General features: G+C 42.1%; 1 protein-coding gene and 1 long non-coding RNA gene across 7 annotated transcripts in view; one reads left to right on the top strand and one right to left on the bottom strand.

Moving 5' to 3' along the window:
• FRMD6 (FERM domain containing 6) overlaps window positions 1-16,253 on the bottom strand; it is a 93,590-nt gene that overhangs the window by 65,752 nt on the left and 11,585 nt on the right. For 2 of the 5 annotated variants that reach the window (XM_037054298.1, XM_037054303.1), the window contains exon 1: window positions 4,293-4,410. The exons of 1 other annotated variant lie outside the window; for it this stretch is intronic. The gene's annotated coding sequence lies outside the window, so the exon portion shown is untranslated. Of the gene's footprint in view, window positions 1-4,073; window positions 4,263-4,292; window positions 4,416-16,253 lie in introns of those variants that run through there. 2 more of the 5 variants (XM_037054300.1, XM_037054299.1) reach the window with 2 other exon arrangements.
• On the top strand, window positions 4,518-15,364 carry LOC118992391 (uncharacterized). 2 transcript variants are annotated; one of them, XR_005067620.1, is made up of 3 exons: window positions 4,518-5,051; window positions 8,847-9,063; window positions 11,202-15,364. It is a non-coding gene; the product is annotated as an uncharacterized LOC118992391 (long non-coding RNA). The 2 variants fall into 2 exon arrangements; XR_005067621.1 differs by lacking the exon at window positions 11,202-15,364 and adding an exon at window positions 10,167-10,433.

Below are 16,253 nucleotides of genomic sequence, written 5' to 3'. Positions count from 1 at the left end.
AGGGTTCAATAACCCCTCCTTGATCAATGTGGTACACTGCATGATTACAACATTTGATACATAAAAAGTGATAGTTCACAAACTTGCATTAGAAGTAATTATACCACTACTGCCTATAGCATAATTGGAAGTACAGCTAACTTGTTTTCACTCAAAACTCTGATAACTTCAGCCACTACTTCTGTAGAGATTCTCTGGCCCCAGCACATTGGGGTGGGCAGTTGTGGTTCTCCCAACTGCTGGGAGACTAGTTAAGTACTTGTAGAATCATTAAAGCTAAGACAAAAAAAAAGTTTCCAGTCTTTGAAATGGTAACTGGGGTGGGGAGGGGCACAATCATAAGCATCCAGTCCCTGAACACCATTTCAACACAAACGCAGGCAAGATATCCATGATAACATCACTTAGCACCCTTTCATGTTGTATACAGACCTTATAGGGCACCTTAATTTTAATCCTTTTTTCTCAGCTAAAAAGATCTTATTCTCGAATTCCCACTTTTAAATAGAAAATTCTCCCTACTTTAGCCTTGTTTTAAATAGTCGTCCTTTTAAGTTTAGATTTTCCTTGCAATTCAATGCCCAGTATTCTACTTCCTGCTTCCTCTCAAATTACCCCTTTAACTTATTTCTACTTATTTTTACTGGTCCCCAAAGCCTCTTCCTCAGGATAATGTGCAATTCAAAAGCTTTCTCAAAACTACCCCTAAATCAAAGTTTAACTACAGAGGCCAACAATACCATTTTTTCTGTTTCAGTTTTAGGAAAGATACTTTTTAACTGAAATGTCACCATCCATAAAATTCCTTCAGTAAATGCTTCCTATCCCTCCCCCAACACTTGATTGCTTTATACACAATCATAATGTAACCAAACTCCCAAAATGTATAATTATATAATGATACAAAAACTCCCTAAAATATGTATCATTTTAAGTGTGCAACATACACCCTTTGTAATTATGCTGTTGAACGTAAAGGTTGAAAAATACTGAAGTTTTGGTGAATACACAATATACAGATGATGTATAAAAGAATTTACACACCTGCAATCTATGTTATTTCATTAATCAATGTCACCCCAATAAATTCAACCTAAAAAGTTATCAAGAAAAAAATAAAGAAAAAATACTGAAGTTTTCTTATAAGTTGTGTGTATTATTTCTTTTTGGTAGAAGAAAGAGGAGGTCAGAGGATCATCACAGAAGTACCAAATGCTGTATCAGAAAACACAAATTGTGCTCCAACAGGATACTACTAAAGACTATAAACACACTCAAAAATTTTTTTTTTCTTTAAAAGAAGAGAGTTGGAATCGGCATAATTGAAAGCCAAAGCTTCAATGCTTTGCCCATAAAGGTACACATATCTGAACACTTACGAAATAGGCTTCATCTACCAAACCAGGTCATTTAATGAGGTCTGTATTAATGAGTAATAGGAAAAAACCCATCTCTGCATAAATGCAGAAAACTTTCTGTTCTTTAGAAGGCCCGAAACAATATTAAAATGACCTTAGGAAAAGGCCTGTTAAATTTAGCTCTGAACTCAGAAAACCACCGAAAGGATAATTTGCGCATGCCATCTGCGATCCAGGCAGCCTCATCAACAAAAGGGAGAACTTGTTGAGATCATCCGAATCTAAAATTCACATACATTTTTACATCTGGACTGAATTAATCTTTTCTTGGTACTGGCTTTCATGTAATAAAATAATTGTTTGCAGGTTTTATGGTTTTTTGTAAACCCATAGCCTTAGGAATCAAAATGGGCAACTTAGAAGTTGAAACCTACAAAGAATCCCTTATCAAAAAAGTTAGTTGTGAGGCAGGACTCATTTACACTAAACTCTGAACTTGACAGCTCAGTCAAAAGCAATTCTGTTTGAAACTTCCATTTCCAGCATCTGCCACAAAAGGCTACACAGTCTATTATGTCATTGCTTCAGAAAGCCAAAAACTTTGTAAGTGAAGTTGAAACAGGAAACAAAGTACAGAAACTAGAAAAGCTCTCTAGCTACCCCCCAATGCAGGGTCTTTTGAAGAACCTGTAGCTAAGAATTATTACCTAACACCAATATTTTGCTTTCAAACACAGTCTTACTCTGCCCTGTGTTGTTTTCCTGTAAAGCTAGGAGGAGCATCTTAAATCCTCCAGTTTGAATTATGTATTTGAAGCTAGCAGTTTACTCTGTTGCCCCCCTACAAGGTGAGAGGGGGAAATAGAGAAATATTTCCTGTCTCTTAAAATGTTTTGAGCACTGCAAGAGCTGTTGATAACTCTGGTCCATAAGTGTCCAATCTCAGGCATTCTTATAAGCAATTCAAAAAGGGGGAAATTAGTTCATATTACAGTCAGTCTGCTTCCTGCAGAAGATACCCTGCAGATAACTTGATGGAAGGTATCTCTTGGAGGACCCTTCTCATCTAATAACCCCAAAGGTCCATTTTATTATGAAATATAAATCCAGTATGTTTACAAACATACAGAAAGAAAACTCAAACGTCAGTTGTCTCATATTGCGGAGTATTTTCATTTTGAACATAATACTTTTATTTCTCAAAACCACATCCAGGGAAAATGATTAAGTGATAGAAGTTTTATACTACAAAGAACAGCAGCAAACGCATCTGTTTTCCTGCCTCTGGCTTCTCGCCTCCCCTCCCCCACTCTCCATCCTGCAGGCTGTTCGTAGGTCTTGGTGGTTGTTAAAATTACTCTCTACAATGGTCTAAAAATGCTATCGACTCTGAGAAACTTCTTATCCTTTAACACTGCTGAACCTAAATTTATGCACGGCTCTAAAGAAGAAAAAGTCAAAAGCCTTTTTAATGACAGATGTATCACGGAAAATTTCCCCCACAAAGTTTTGATGCTGTGAAATATCAACTCCCTGAAATCACAGAAAGGAAATGACTTACATTCTTGGAAAATGAAGCCACTAGCAGCTTTCTCCAGCAGTATTTTCTAATCCGTAAACTACACCCTGTGGCAACGGGGAGTATTTCCTGCAAAAACTAAATTTAAATAGATGCTTATAAAACCCATAAACAAACGTCGTCGGGTCCCAGAGAAGAAGAGACAGAATTATACACTGAAAATCCAGCAAGAGATACTTTTTCTGCACATTCAAAAATAAAAAAAAACAAAACAAAACTGGAGAGCACAGGCTTGAAGTCAAAAGCAACCCGAGAACATTGCTTAAGTTTTCTTTCCCTGCTGTGAGCAATACACAGCTCCTGAGGAAAACACTGGCAAAACAGATTTGTACTAAAAAAGAAAAACAAAAAGGGTTAAAGAAACTAATATTTCTCTGGATACATAGCTGCATAGCCTGAAAAATCCGCCACCTTTCCCTCAAACTTTAAAATATGCTTATTTTGACAGCTTTCCATTTATTCATGCCTTTTAAGAAAATGCCCTCACCATTTGGTTATACCGTCCCGGGACTCGAGGTGCTGCCACCATCCCTGTGGACTTCACACTGGTGGCCCCACGCTGTCCACACCTGACAGTTCCTGGCCATCCTGGAGCAGAGGCTGGTGGTCTCATCTGCCTGGGGCCGGGCCTGCGCGCTGCAAGCTCCTCCAGGAACCCAAATTCTGCAGTCTGCGCCCCCAACTCGGCATTCCTCCGAGGCCCCCTTCTGGCGCCGCGGAGCTCAAACTCAATCTCCGGCTCCCCAGACTAGACACTTTTAGGGACCATGGGGTAGACGCTACGCTCGGGTCCCTTCCCGCAGCCCGGCAGCCCGGCAGCCCGGCTCCAAGGAGCACACAACAGGCGGCAGACACCGCACCCAGGAATGCAGGGCTTAGGGGCTGGCCCTGGCGCCCAAGCACAGCAACGGGGCGCGACGGACAGGCGCCCCCAGAACAGGGCGCCAGGGACCACCAGAGAGCCTAGCGCGACGCACGGAGCACAGGGGCGCAGCCAGCAGACCGAGCGGCCTCCCGCCCTCGCCGCCCAGGCAGCCCCGAAGCTCCGCGTCTCCCGTGCTGCCCGGCCGGGTTGCCCCGGGGCCCCGTCCTCCCGCCCCAGCGTGGGCGAGCTTCGACTCAGGGAGGCAACCTACCAGCCCGGTGCCCGACGCCCAGGGCCGAGGGAGCAAGGAGAAGACGAAGAAAGACTCGGAGAAGGGATACAGCTTTCGCAGGAGCTCGCGACTTTCCTGAACGGCCCCCCAAAGCCCGGTCCAGCCGCCGCCGTCGCCCGGCCGGCAGGGGGCACAGCGGGCGGCCGGGGCGCGATGGCCGGGCTGGAAGGCCCCAGTACTCTGGGTTTCTGCTCGTACCTCGAAGTAAAGTCTGGCGCACCGGGCGTTGGACTCACATCTGAGCTCCGTCCCTTCCTGCCCGCGCCGCGACCGCCGGGCTGCTCTCAGCCCTTCGGCGAGAACCGCCAGGGGAGCGCTCGGAGTCGGCCCCGCCCCCCGCCCACGCCTCCCGCCCAGCCCCCTGAGGCTCCGCCTTCTTCCCCGTCCAGCCTTGGAGGGGGAGGCTACAGAGCCCCGGGAGCACGTGCGGCGCCTGCCAGGCCCGCCCCGGACTCAACCAAGCGTCCCTCGAAGGGGCGCCACGAGGTGGGGTCGAGAAAAAGCGAAGGGAACCACCCCTCTGGGATCCAAGAGAGGGAGGCGAGCCGCAGAAAGACGCTGTGTTTGGACCCCTGTGATCTAGGTCTTGCCTCGCGCGAAGGAGAGAGAGGCGGGAGGGGGCATTGCCAGCGCCTCTCCCTCCCCGCCCAGTGGCCCTCTCCGATTCTCGGCCCCTGTTCCCCGGGAACGCTCCTTTCGGGCTGGCTAGGGGTGGTTGGTTGGCCAGAGCACCGTCTTACTAATTCAGAACGATGAAGGGGAGGCCACTCAGAGAGAAGGCGTTTCCAGCGGAGGAGGCTTCGTGACTCCTAGCTTCCTGCCTGTCCTCTTGTCCCGAACCCACCTGCCCACCCATTACTCGGGACGTCGCGCCCTCGAGAGTTTTATTCTGGATGGAGGGGGCGCCGCCGAAGAAGCCAAGCCTCCCCCGCTAGCTCTGCCTCTCCAGTTCTTCAGGTAGACACAGCCCCTGTCTCCTGTAATTTAGTGCCTGTGACCCGCCCCCCCCCCGAAATTATTATATTTGTCCGCTCCAGATGGTGTCTGGAGAGGGAGACGGATGATGCAAAAGAGCCAATGGAAGATGCTTTTATGGCACTGAAATTGAAGATTTTTTTTGTCCTCTATGACTGTTGGGTTTGGAAAAGTGGCGAGCTATACCTCTCCCGTGAGGCTGCGGCCACTGTGACCTGCACCTAGGAACTGGAGACCATGGGGGAGAGACCGGACGTTCTTCCTGGCCTTCTGGCCCGCGACCCACAGAGCCCCACAGCGCTCCAACCTCCTGAGGTTTTAGGCTGACTCCATAGCCTGTAATGCCTGGCCAGAGGGGTGGGGGCATTAAAGCCCCACAGGGCCCCTCGCGAAAGGAGTGATGGGTTGTACGTTCAGGGTATGACGGTTGGGTGCGAAAGAAGGCGGCAGAGGAGTACCTGAGAAAGGACACCACCCAAAATCAAACATGCTGATAGAAACCAACTTTAAACTGCCCCCGCTCTTTTGATCCAAACATAAATGTGTAAAGCTAGCGGTTATTGGTTTAAAGCAGCGATTTTTTCAGCCTTTTTCATCTTATGGCACATATAAACTTACTAAAATTCTGCAGCACACCAAAAGAAATCATTGTTTTGCTGCCCTGACCCCTCCCCCCCAAAAAGATTATAATTTTGATTCATTCATACCGGGTAGCTGTTGGTGTGTTGGCTATTATTTTTTCACTCCACAATCAAAAGGAAAAATGGTCAGTGCCCCTTACTAAATAGTCAGGTGTTGTATACTTTATAAAACTTGTGCAGCCAGTATGCCTCTTGTGACACACCAGTTGAAAATCGCTGGTTTAAAGCATGCCAGTCTGTGTGTCCTGTTTGCTTGCCAAAAGAAATTCAGTTTTGTGTTCATTACAACAGAAGCTCACTTGGAATATTCTCATTCGCAGCTTTTACATTTTGGGAACCATGACATTAGAACTGAGTCTCGTGAACGGTGATTTTTTGTCTTTTCACAATTGACAGTACATTCAGAGCTTGTTTCTGATAAAGTAGAGCCGTTTCTAGGGATATTACACTTATGATTTAGAATCCTGACTCCATTATGGAAAGGACAAGAACTATGTTTCTGTGACTGCTTTTAAAATTAGTTGTAGTTAATAGAATAAATTAAAAATTGGTTAACAGTAGTTGATTACAATGCAGGCATTTAAAAGTGGAGGGTTGAACTTTTTCTCGTTTTTGTCTGTTATATTCATTCAAAATGAGTACGTATTGAACACTAGTTGGGAAAGGCTTAAATTAATTTGATGTCATGAGATAATTCAGTATTTCATGTATAAATATAAATTAGAAAAATGACTAACATATTATTATCTTGGAAAACAGTTCCTAAATCTGATTTCTTTTCAGGTTCTGTGCATAACAATCTAGTGAATAAAAAACAACATATTGTTAGATTGTGAAACATTGCTGCAATATAAAATAATTGGGTAACCCAAGTAGCAAAATATTTTTAGACAGCTTTTTTAACCATATGTTTAAGATTGGGTTTATTGTCTAGAATTAGATTGTAGCAAAATTTACTGTGTGAATATTTTTTGAATCATAATGATCATATGGAAGCAGGAAAGCAGAGGAGGACCTGAGAAAGACATTACCCAATTAATTGTAGAACAGTGTGAATGTTACAATAAACATAGGCTCTTACATAATATTTAGTAAATTAAGTACTTTAAAACTCTTAAATTAGTTTTATGAACCCCTGAAGCATCACAAAACTCTGAAAGGACTGCTTTGGAAAACAGCACACACTGGTACCTTCGCGGTCCTCCCCCAGGCAGTGGGGCTAGGATTTGCTGGCTGGTGCTGAAAGAAAACCCTTGATTGCATCCTTGACCTGCGACTGTGCCCGTGGCAGCTGTCACTCAGTGGCAGAGAGGGAAGAGAAAAGACATAATCTATTTAAGATGGAAGTGGAGCTGAGAAAGAATCGGTTACTTTGGATATTTATCATAGGAAATGTTTTTCTGTGCTTATTAGGGAAAGAATGTAATTTTGTAGGCAGTCTAAGTTATATTTTATGATTCTTTGTGATGTTGAGATAGTGTTTTATTTTCATTGGTATGAGATGTTTTCCTAAATATGAGACAATGCCCATCAGTGAAACATCATCCTAAACACATCTTAAACTATTACTTTTTCCATGGCACATAAATATTACCATAATAATAATTTTGCTTTGGATTTTCTTAGGAAGTAATTATTCATTCTATGAATATAATAAATACACCCATCCACTGGGCACAGAGTTAGACTCTGGGATTCAAAGATAAGAGTATGCCTGAATCTTATAGTAGTTTGAGGGACCAGGCATAGAAGTAAACAGTCGTAATATACTTTAATGGTGGGTATGGTATAGATACGCAGGAGAAGTAGTGGGAAGGCTTAGGACTGTCAGAGAGGGTATAGGACACCCCCTGTCAGCCTGATGGGAAGGACGAACAGAAGAATGCCTGGGAAAAGTTGGTTGTGATGGTGGTTCTCAAGCTCGTCTGTACAGTGGAATCACCTGGGGACTTTAAAAAACTTGATACCTGTATCCTAGGCGTGTGAGTTAATTGGTCTGGGATTTGGCTTGGGTTTGGGTATATTTTCAAAACCCCTAGATTATTCTAAGTGGAGACACTAGTAGGAACTATGGGTTAAGGTATTTCAGGTAAAAGGCACAGAATGAGCAAGTGCACAGAGGCAATTTTAAAGTACAAAGGCCATAAATTCATTTTGTAATTCAAGAGGCTTAACCTTTGGTAGCTAGTATGTAAGCATTTTGGTGTAAGGAACACAGTTATATAGGAAATGAAGAGATGTGAACTGCTATGATTCACATTCTTTTACAAGTATTTTTCCAATTACTGGAACAGTATATTGAGAATTAAAATTACTTCAATGTATTAGAAGAAAAACTTTAGCTCTTTTTCCTCTTTTATATGTAATTCAACGTTATTTAGATTATGTGTTAATGCTGAAATATAAGTTCTAGTCAGAGAACTTAGTTACTTGACATACTGGGTTTTAAAGAATACTTTTCCAAAATTAAATGCCATGCATCATTTTGGCTGAAGAACATAACAAAGAAATTAGGTTCATTTTTCTTTTTGGTAATTACTGAAATTCATTTAAAAAGCAAAGCAAAATGCATTTTAAAGCAATCAAAATAAATAAGTCCTATTCTAAATTCTTAAGTGTCCATGTAGCTAATGTATAGTACTTTGAAAGACGGAATAATCGTGGAAACTTAATAGTGCAGTGATGAAGTCCTGGTTTTTCATTGCCTAACATCTAAGTGCTCTTTTTATTATTCTCAGTATGTTATGGCGTTCTGCAAAATGAAAACACAAAAAGGGATTTTAATGCTTCAGAAAAGTCTGGAGAATTGATTATCAGTGCTTTAATCCAGCTGTCTTATTATGGTGCACCAGAAACCCCTGACCAGGAATACAAATAATTATTCTGTAGAGCCAGCACAGCACAGGATCGATATTCTGTAGCGGTCTAACTCCAGAACATTTATCTTTCCCCAAAGTAGGGACACAAAGTTGAAAAGATGAAATTCTGCTCTCTTGCCGTCAAATTTTGAGAAAACATTTAACAATAGGATCAAGGATAACATGATTATCTGGGACAAGGTTTGGTTTTAAAACAGCATGTAAAAGTTTACCAGACATCTTTGAAGAGGTACTCTATTTCCATTCTCTCATTTTAGTGTCTCCACTGTCATCACATTCCAGTTCCCCAAGGGCTTGAGTACTTGAACACTCCAGACAAAAGGTTTGACAAGACTGGGTGGGCCAGGCCAGGCCCTTCACTTACGAAAAGGAGAGACAATTCCCAACGGCCCTGCTGAGGAGTTAGCTGCAGGAGGAGGGTAATCCAGCACAGAGAAGCACACCGAGGTCTCTGGGCTAAGAGTGGTCTCAAAGGTAAGTGCTAGGGTGAGGAGTACTGCTGCTAACTAAAATGTAGTGAGGAATTTAGTGTGAAAATAGCACGGCTGCCTTTTGCATAGGACTTCACATTATAGGAAAGATGATAGAGGACAGGTAGAAGGGTCCTCCTACAGGAAAATGGCTAGTGGAAGGAATGAGGCAAGTGGTAGAAGGCCGAAAGTATAAAACTTCAGAACATTTGCCCTTTGTGTGTTTATACATTGGGCCGCAAAGGTCCCACAGCAGTTTTTCCAGAGCAGATTCCTTGCAGAGATAGACAGGAAAGGAAAGGAGCGGGAATCTGGTGATAAACTGGTTAGTCTGAGTAATGCTTTAGGAACACTCTGATTGTCTTTATCTGATGCTGATGTTCTAGGAGGAGTCACTTTTTTCAAACAAATGATAACATGGATGTCACTGAAATTTGCTTCAGTATTATATGACATCTTATCCATTTGTACCTTCGATATGCTGAACTAGAACAGGGAAAGATGTGAATGTCCATCCTCCGAAATACAAGCTTACAGACTGGCGGTTAATGGCTTTCTTGAGAATAACAACAAAATTCCATTTATAAAGAGAGTTTATGAAAACTGTTCATTCTGTTTTAATTTGGTTACCTTGAGTGAATTGTAAGCATAACAAACACGCACTTAAACTTCTTAGTTGCTTAAAAGAATGATGAATAAAAGTGCAAATAAGATATGCTAGTTCTGGAATTCCACAGGAAGTTCACAGAGGCCACAGGACTCTGTTGGCGGGGTCTTCAAGGGACCCTCCGCCCATCGCTGGGGGTTGGGGTTTCAGTTACAACACCAGGTCCTGTCGTGCTGGATATGTTAACTGGTTGGATAAAAGGGAAAAATATGAACACCCACATTAGATTCCTGTTTTCCTCTTCCCTGATGCTAGGTGAGAAACACAATCCACATTTGCTCCTGTTTGACTTGGTATGGAACCAAATCCCAGAAATTCTTAGGACATTTTATGAAATTCTTCTACAGGCAAGGCAGTGGTTACATTTTTCTTTTTCAAGGGTAGCCTAATGTATCATCCAATTAGCCTAAATAGAGTTCTTATGCTCTACGTCTTGGAAGAAAGAACCCTGGTAATGAGACCAGGGAGTTTGATTAGAGATCGGGGCCTGCAAGATTGCTGCCAAAGGACCTCCGCCCCAGATGCTGTGTTTTGACAGACCTGGAGAAGTGCCGGGTGGGCGCCCCGACGCCTCACTCTGAACATGAACAGGGGGCTGGTGGGAGGTGCGGCCTTCTTAAACCTGCGTGCTTTTAAAAATGTTGTTATTTGAGATTCGTATATGATTGAGCCAAACATCCTGTGTAATCTCTTAAGCAGAAATACAGAATCAGCAAATCCATTATCTTCTGTTCAGTCAATAGTTCTATATTGGATTGGATAAGAATTTTTGCTACTTATATCCTAATTTCTTAAAGGATAACATATATATCTATATGATAACTTTATATAGATATATACTTAATATAACATATAAATCAATATAAACTATGTTATTATATTACTTATTTTTATAGCACTTTTCATTGTCTGAAATCGTTTTTGAATATGTTCACCTGTTGGTCAACTGTCTCTCCCTTTGTTTATTTTTATATTTTTGTTTTTTGAATTTGTTTAAGAGTTTATCTGAGCCAAACTGACAACCCATGCTAGGAAGCAGATCTCAGACATTCCCTGTCTCTCCTTTTAGACCTTAGCTTGTGAACAGGGACCTAATCTCTCTAACTGCTGTGTCCCCCAGCATCTAGGACAATGTCTGGTACATAGTTGTTAAGCAAATTAATTTCATAAATTACATGTAGGGACAGGAGGTGTATGTGCACAGGTGCATTGAGGGTGGGGTGGGGAAAAAAGAGAAGGCACTGAGGTGACAATGGGAAAAGATGAACATTTTTTGAGGTGTTTCTTGGACAGACATCCCAGGTAATGATGAGAAAGGATCTATCCCTCAAGAAGACTTTTGGTTCATTTGAATAGGGTACCATATATCAGCCAGTTCATATAATGTTTATATTTAAAGTATAAATATGTGATATAATTGTCAATAGCCTGTATCTATTGCTATTCCTTAATGTATATTTTATTTATTTTTTCAGCCTTGCCCCTTCTTTAACTACCCACCCTACAACCTTTTGAGATACTAAGAAGATTGTCAGGGGGATTTTACTAGAACAATTAATCAATTATGGAATTCCTTGCCAACAAAACATGTTGGTGCAATACCCTTGGGAATAGAGTGGTTTGAGTTGATCAAGAGGAAAACAAGTGGCCTTGCTTCCACTTGTCCAGTCCCCCAGTGCCCACGTGACGTGGAGCTGCCCCTTGTGTCCTCCGGAGCTGCGCTGCCGCAGAACACGGGGACTGGAAACTGCGCTGTCTGCCCCATCCGGCCCTTCTGCCTCTTCCTCCAGAGCTGTTTTTTGACCTTGAGACTTCTAGTCACCAACCCCTTCTCAACTCTTTCAGTTTATTAGCTGTTTTTGGCTTCACTTATTTCCTTTTGTATTTAATACCTGGGCTCACTGTTTTGAATATATTCTTCTAGTAGTTTCTTAACAATCTCAAAATTCAGGCCAAAGCAATGGACATTTTATTGCATTTTGCTCTAAAGTCATTAATAACGACTAAAGAAAATCAAATAAACCAGTCGATTAGTCATATCTCCAAGGCAACAGTTGCCACAGCAGAGTACTCACTCACAGTTGCTCATTCGACGCAGGTTCGGTCTTGGTTGGCTCCCATTCCCTTTCCCTGCAGAGTCTGTGCAGACTTTTATGGCTGTCTTCAAGATCCTCCTCAGCTCCAGCCCTGCCACTCTGAAACCTAGCTTCCTCTTCGGCGCTGGCTGATCTAAAGTTTATCATTTACCCCTTTGAGTCCTCACACCAGTCCTTTGAGGGAGGCACTGGTGTTATTCCTGGTTTACAGATGCCCGAGATCTTCAACAATGTAAGTGGTGGTGTGTGGATCTGAACTCAGAAAATCTGACTTCAACCTCACACTCTTTCTCCCTACACTGTCTTTCTTGCGGTCTCCTCACTAGGCCTCTAGTCCTCTCCGTCTCTAAACTTCTGTGTATCTTGCTCTCAGACCTTTCTCTCTCGACTCTTCTCAATCAGATTCCTCCTCTCAAAGCTCTGTATCCCAAACCCCACTGGCTGTCCCAGGCCCTTTATTCATTTAGCAAATGATTATTAAGTACCTATTGTGTCCCAGGTGTTGGGGACACAGAGGTAACAAGATGTAATCCCTCATCCTGGAGCTTAAATTCTAATGATCTATCCTCCCTTTTAAGTATCCAATACGTAGCAATCTTCTAGACCCTTCTTCTAGCTACTGATATCGAAGTCACCGTACATTTCACACTACCTCTAGCACCAGCCCTGAGCAGGTACCAGGTACGTGTTTGACAGATGGACAGAATATTTCTGGTAAAGTAATCAAGGTTTGGAAGTTTCTCCTTAGTTCTCTTTCTGAAAAGAGCTACTTCAGGTGGGCTTTAGCTCTTACGCCTTTTTGTCTGAGCAGACCTGGGATGGTTCTGAAAACCAGCCCTTTGCTGTTACTGACTGACTGGTTCACTTTAGCTATAATGTATTCCCAGCAAAGTTAGTCACCTCAAACTGGTACCTATACTTTGAACCTTGTAATCTATGATTTTCGAAAGGAAGACAGCCTAGTTAAAGGAATTTCAACATTTTTAAGGGGGAGGATATTTGTGAGACAAGGTACTTTTCAAACACATATTTTGCCACTTCTCACCTAGTGTTTCTCAAAGGGAGGGTGATTTTGTCCCGAAAGGAACACTTGACCCTGTCTGGAGGCACGTTTGGTTGTCACAACTGGCTGGGGAAGACGTGGGAGCTGCACACTGCTACTGATGTCTAGTGGGTAGAGTCTTGGGATGCTCTAAAAATCCTATTGCACAGGCATCTCATAACAAAAAGTTATTGGCACTAGTTGAGAATCACTGGTCTAGAGAGAGAAATTAACTGGAACACTGAGGTGCCCTGCGAGTTGGGTTGAAGAAAGAATCTCACCTGGCGATGCTGGCTGAACCTGCTGAAGGTGAAGCATCTGTGGGACCTGTGAAGTCAGGCGACTGGGCTCACTTTCTCCATCTACTCTTCCCTTAATGTTACGTGGATCTCTTTTTGGCTCCAAGACACTTGATGCACAGTTTATGTCTTCCTGTGCGGTGGGGGGTGGGGGTGGGAATAAATAGAATAGTTCCTGTGTCTGACAAAAGCATTTTTTGCATTAGTATAAGTCCTGTCTTTGGCTGTAAAATTGCTAATGTGCTAAAACACACCTTCTCTGTCAACAGAGGTATGGCGACATTTATTTCAGTCCAAATTAAATGATAGTGAAGTCGAAGAAGAAAGTTATAAACACTTAAGCTTCTCACTAAGTCAGTGAAGAATCAACGTATTAAACTAAGATTAGTCTTAAAGAAGAGTTATATTAATAAAGTATAAACTGTGTAACTTAACCAGTCATTAGTTCTCACAATGAATAAGAATTGTAATTACTTTAAAAAGTTGCTATATTTTACATTAAGTAGTGTAGTAGAAATGTATTTAATAGATTAAACAATGTGTGTTTTAAGCTACTGCCAAGGATATAGAAATAAATTTTGAAAGGATTGTTAGGCCTATCAAAAATTATTTGATAAATCATATTGATCACATTCATATTGACTAAAGCCATTTCTTTATCCTTCCATTCTTCATATCACCAGCACTTAAGATAAAGAATATATATATGTATGTATTCAAATATATACAAGTTCTCAAGAAAGCAAAACCCAAGAAGAACAGCTATAAAAAGGATATCATTCAGCACCTTTTTCAAATATTGCCTGATTTCCACTTAGCCTAATGAGCTGATTTATTTTAGATAGTGGCTTCCAAATATGTAAATGGATCAGGACCATTTAAACACTGGTGACAAAGAGGGGACTCTCAAGTTGAAATGGTAGAAACAGACTCTCCAGATGATTCTGGTGCCCACTTATGACCAGATGGGTAGTTGCTCTATTAATGCTTATGCTACAGTAAGATACAAACGAAGAGGCCAGATTAAAGGTACTTTAGATACTGTAGCTCTGCCATGTCCTCCCAGTGAGTGAAAGTGGGGGCAGAACATGTTAAGGTGTGACTAGCACCCTTTTCATCACAGTAGGACATGGGTGTCAGTACACCCAACTCCAGGGAGGGAAGAGTTGCTTATTTTTAATTTTCTGTGATATGAATGGAGTGACTAACACTGTGATTATTAACTTGGTCAGTAAGCCATTCAGCTAAATATAAAGCGATGGTGCCTACCAGCCTTAGTGAATAACAGTATTGCATCTAGTCCTCAGAAACTGCCACGTCAATCTAATAGTGTATAAATGAACCACAGTCTTAACAATCCCATAAATATGCGGAAGGAGAGCACCGAGGAAGGGGAATATGGACCAAACAGGATATGTAAGCCCAACCCCAATTTTACTTCCCATTTCATAGCTTTGCCCTTCAGATCCTGCCTAATGAACATCTGTGCCATCCCACTGCCCTGACCCATTCCAGGCTTTGGAGAGTGACGTCTGATAGGTAAATACAGGGTGGTGTGGATAGGCACTGTTTTGTTCCATGAATGACAGGTGACTTTGGAAGAGCGGTTTCCAGGAATGCAGAGTGCTTAGTTTGAAGTAACGACAGTTGATTATTGATCGTTAACTGTTTCAGCCACTGTGCCATGTGTTTTCAGTGCAGTATCTTATTCACTCATAGTAGCCTTCCTGTGAGGTGGGTTCCGTCCTAATTCTTATTCTTACAAAGAAAGCATGGCGGAGATAACAGACTAGAAAAGCCACATAAAAATAATGGAAACACTGAAATGTAATAAAGTGGTTTTTTTTTTTGTAAATCTGACACTAATGTGTCCACTTTTTTAGCAGTGTCTGATTTTCACGCAGCAAGGTCTGGTATCAGAAGAGTACTCTGAGAAGCATTTATAATATGTGCCCACTCAAACTGATTCAAGCTCGTGTTTGTATATGGGACAGGATGGGCTGGGAGCAAAATTCTCAGCCGTTTCCAGTGGATAGATGTGTTTAAAAATAATGATAAAGAATCACATGAGGCTATTTGTCAAGAAGGTGTCAATAGGGCAGTGCTTGATGACACCCACTCCACTCTGACCGCTTAAGCTTGCCTGTGTCTCAAGTTGATCACACTCAAGGAAGAATGACCAGCACTCTCAGGTAAGTTGCTGCATCTGTCAGCAAATCAGCTTTTCCCCTTCCAGTGTCTAGTTGCTTCATGTGAGCCATACACATGGCATAAAGGAGAAAGTCACACAGTTCAGGTTATTTCTGGAGAGCTGACTGGCAGTCCCTGGAACCACCTTAGCCTTTAGTCTCTATGTTTTTGTTTATCATTGCTAGAGCCAAGTTGTAAAATCTAGCATGTGACAAGAGCCTCCTCTTATGTCAGTTTTGGCTCCCAGAACAGTGGCTGTCAGCCATGAGAGCCTCCACGAGGAATTTGAACAATGCAGAACCACCCGCAGCTGGAGGCTCCCAGGCTGAGTGGGGTGGTAGGGAACTCACTGCTCCCACTGACACTGAAGACTGGGCACCACACTGTCTCACTCAGCTCCTCACCCGAGAAAGAATTTGGCAAACTTTGTATGTCTCAAAGAGTTCCTGATTACTTTTCCAATTTAGAGAACTCTTAAATAAATGTCCTTGAGTTTCAAGGAAAGCAAGCCATTAACATATTTTAGGAGATTTGGGGAGAGATGAATTAAATTGGAATGATTTAAAAATACTTTTAGCTGGATTTATGGATTACAGTCAGGAAGATATAAAGATATCAACTTGTCTTGTGAATTTAATCTCTATCCTCACCTGAGATTGCCCCCACTATTAGTAATTCCTACTTCAAAATAAAACCCTGTTAGCTTTTGTGGCTTGTTATGCTAATTAACATGAAAAAAACTGTTTTCCACGTTCTCCATTTCTCTTTTGGGAAGTTAGTTTTTTTAGACACACAGCATTGCAAGTGTGTGTGGTAGAGCAGAATGTTTCTCCTACGTGTGCTGTTCTGTGCTGATAACATGCCGTTTGCTTTATGTCAGTTTTTTCCCCCCAGCAACTA

Source organism: Sturnira hondurensis, unplaced genomic scaffold, assembly GCF_014824575.4.
Source record: "Sturnira hondurensis isolate 20B ecotype Veracruz unplaced genomic scaffold, ASM1482457v3 Scaffold0008196, whole genome shotgun sequence".
Lineage (NCBI taxonomy): Eukaryota > Metazoa > Chordata > Mammalia > Chiroptera > Phyllostomidae > Sturnira > Sturnira hondurensis.
Note: the sequence above shows the minus strand (reverse complement) of the source record. Positions and strands in the feature narration are given on the sequence as shown.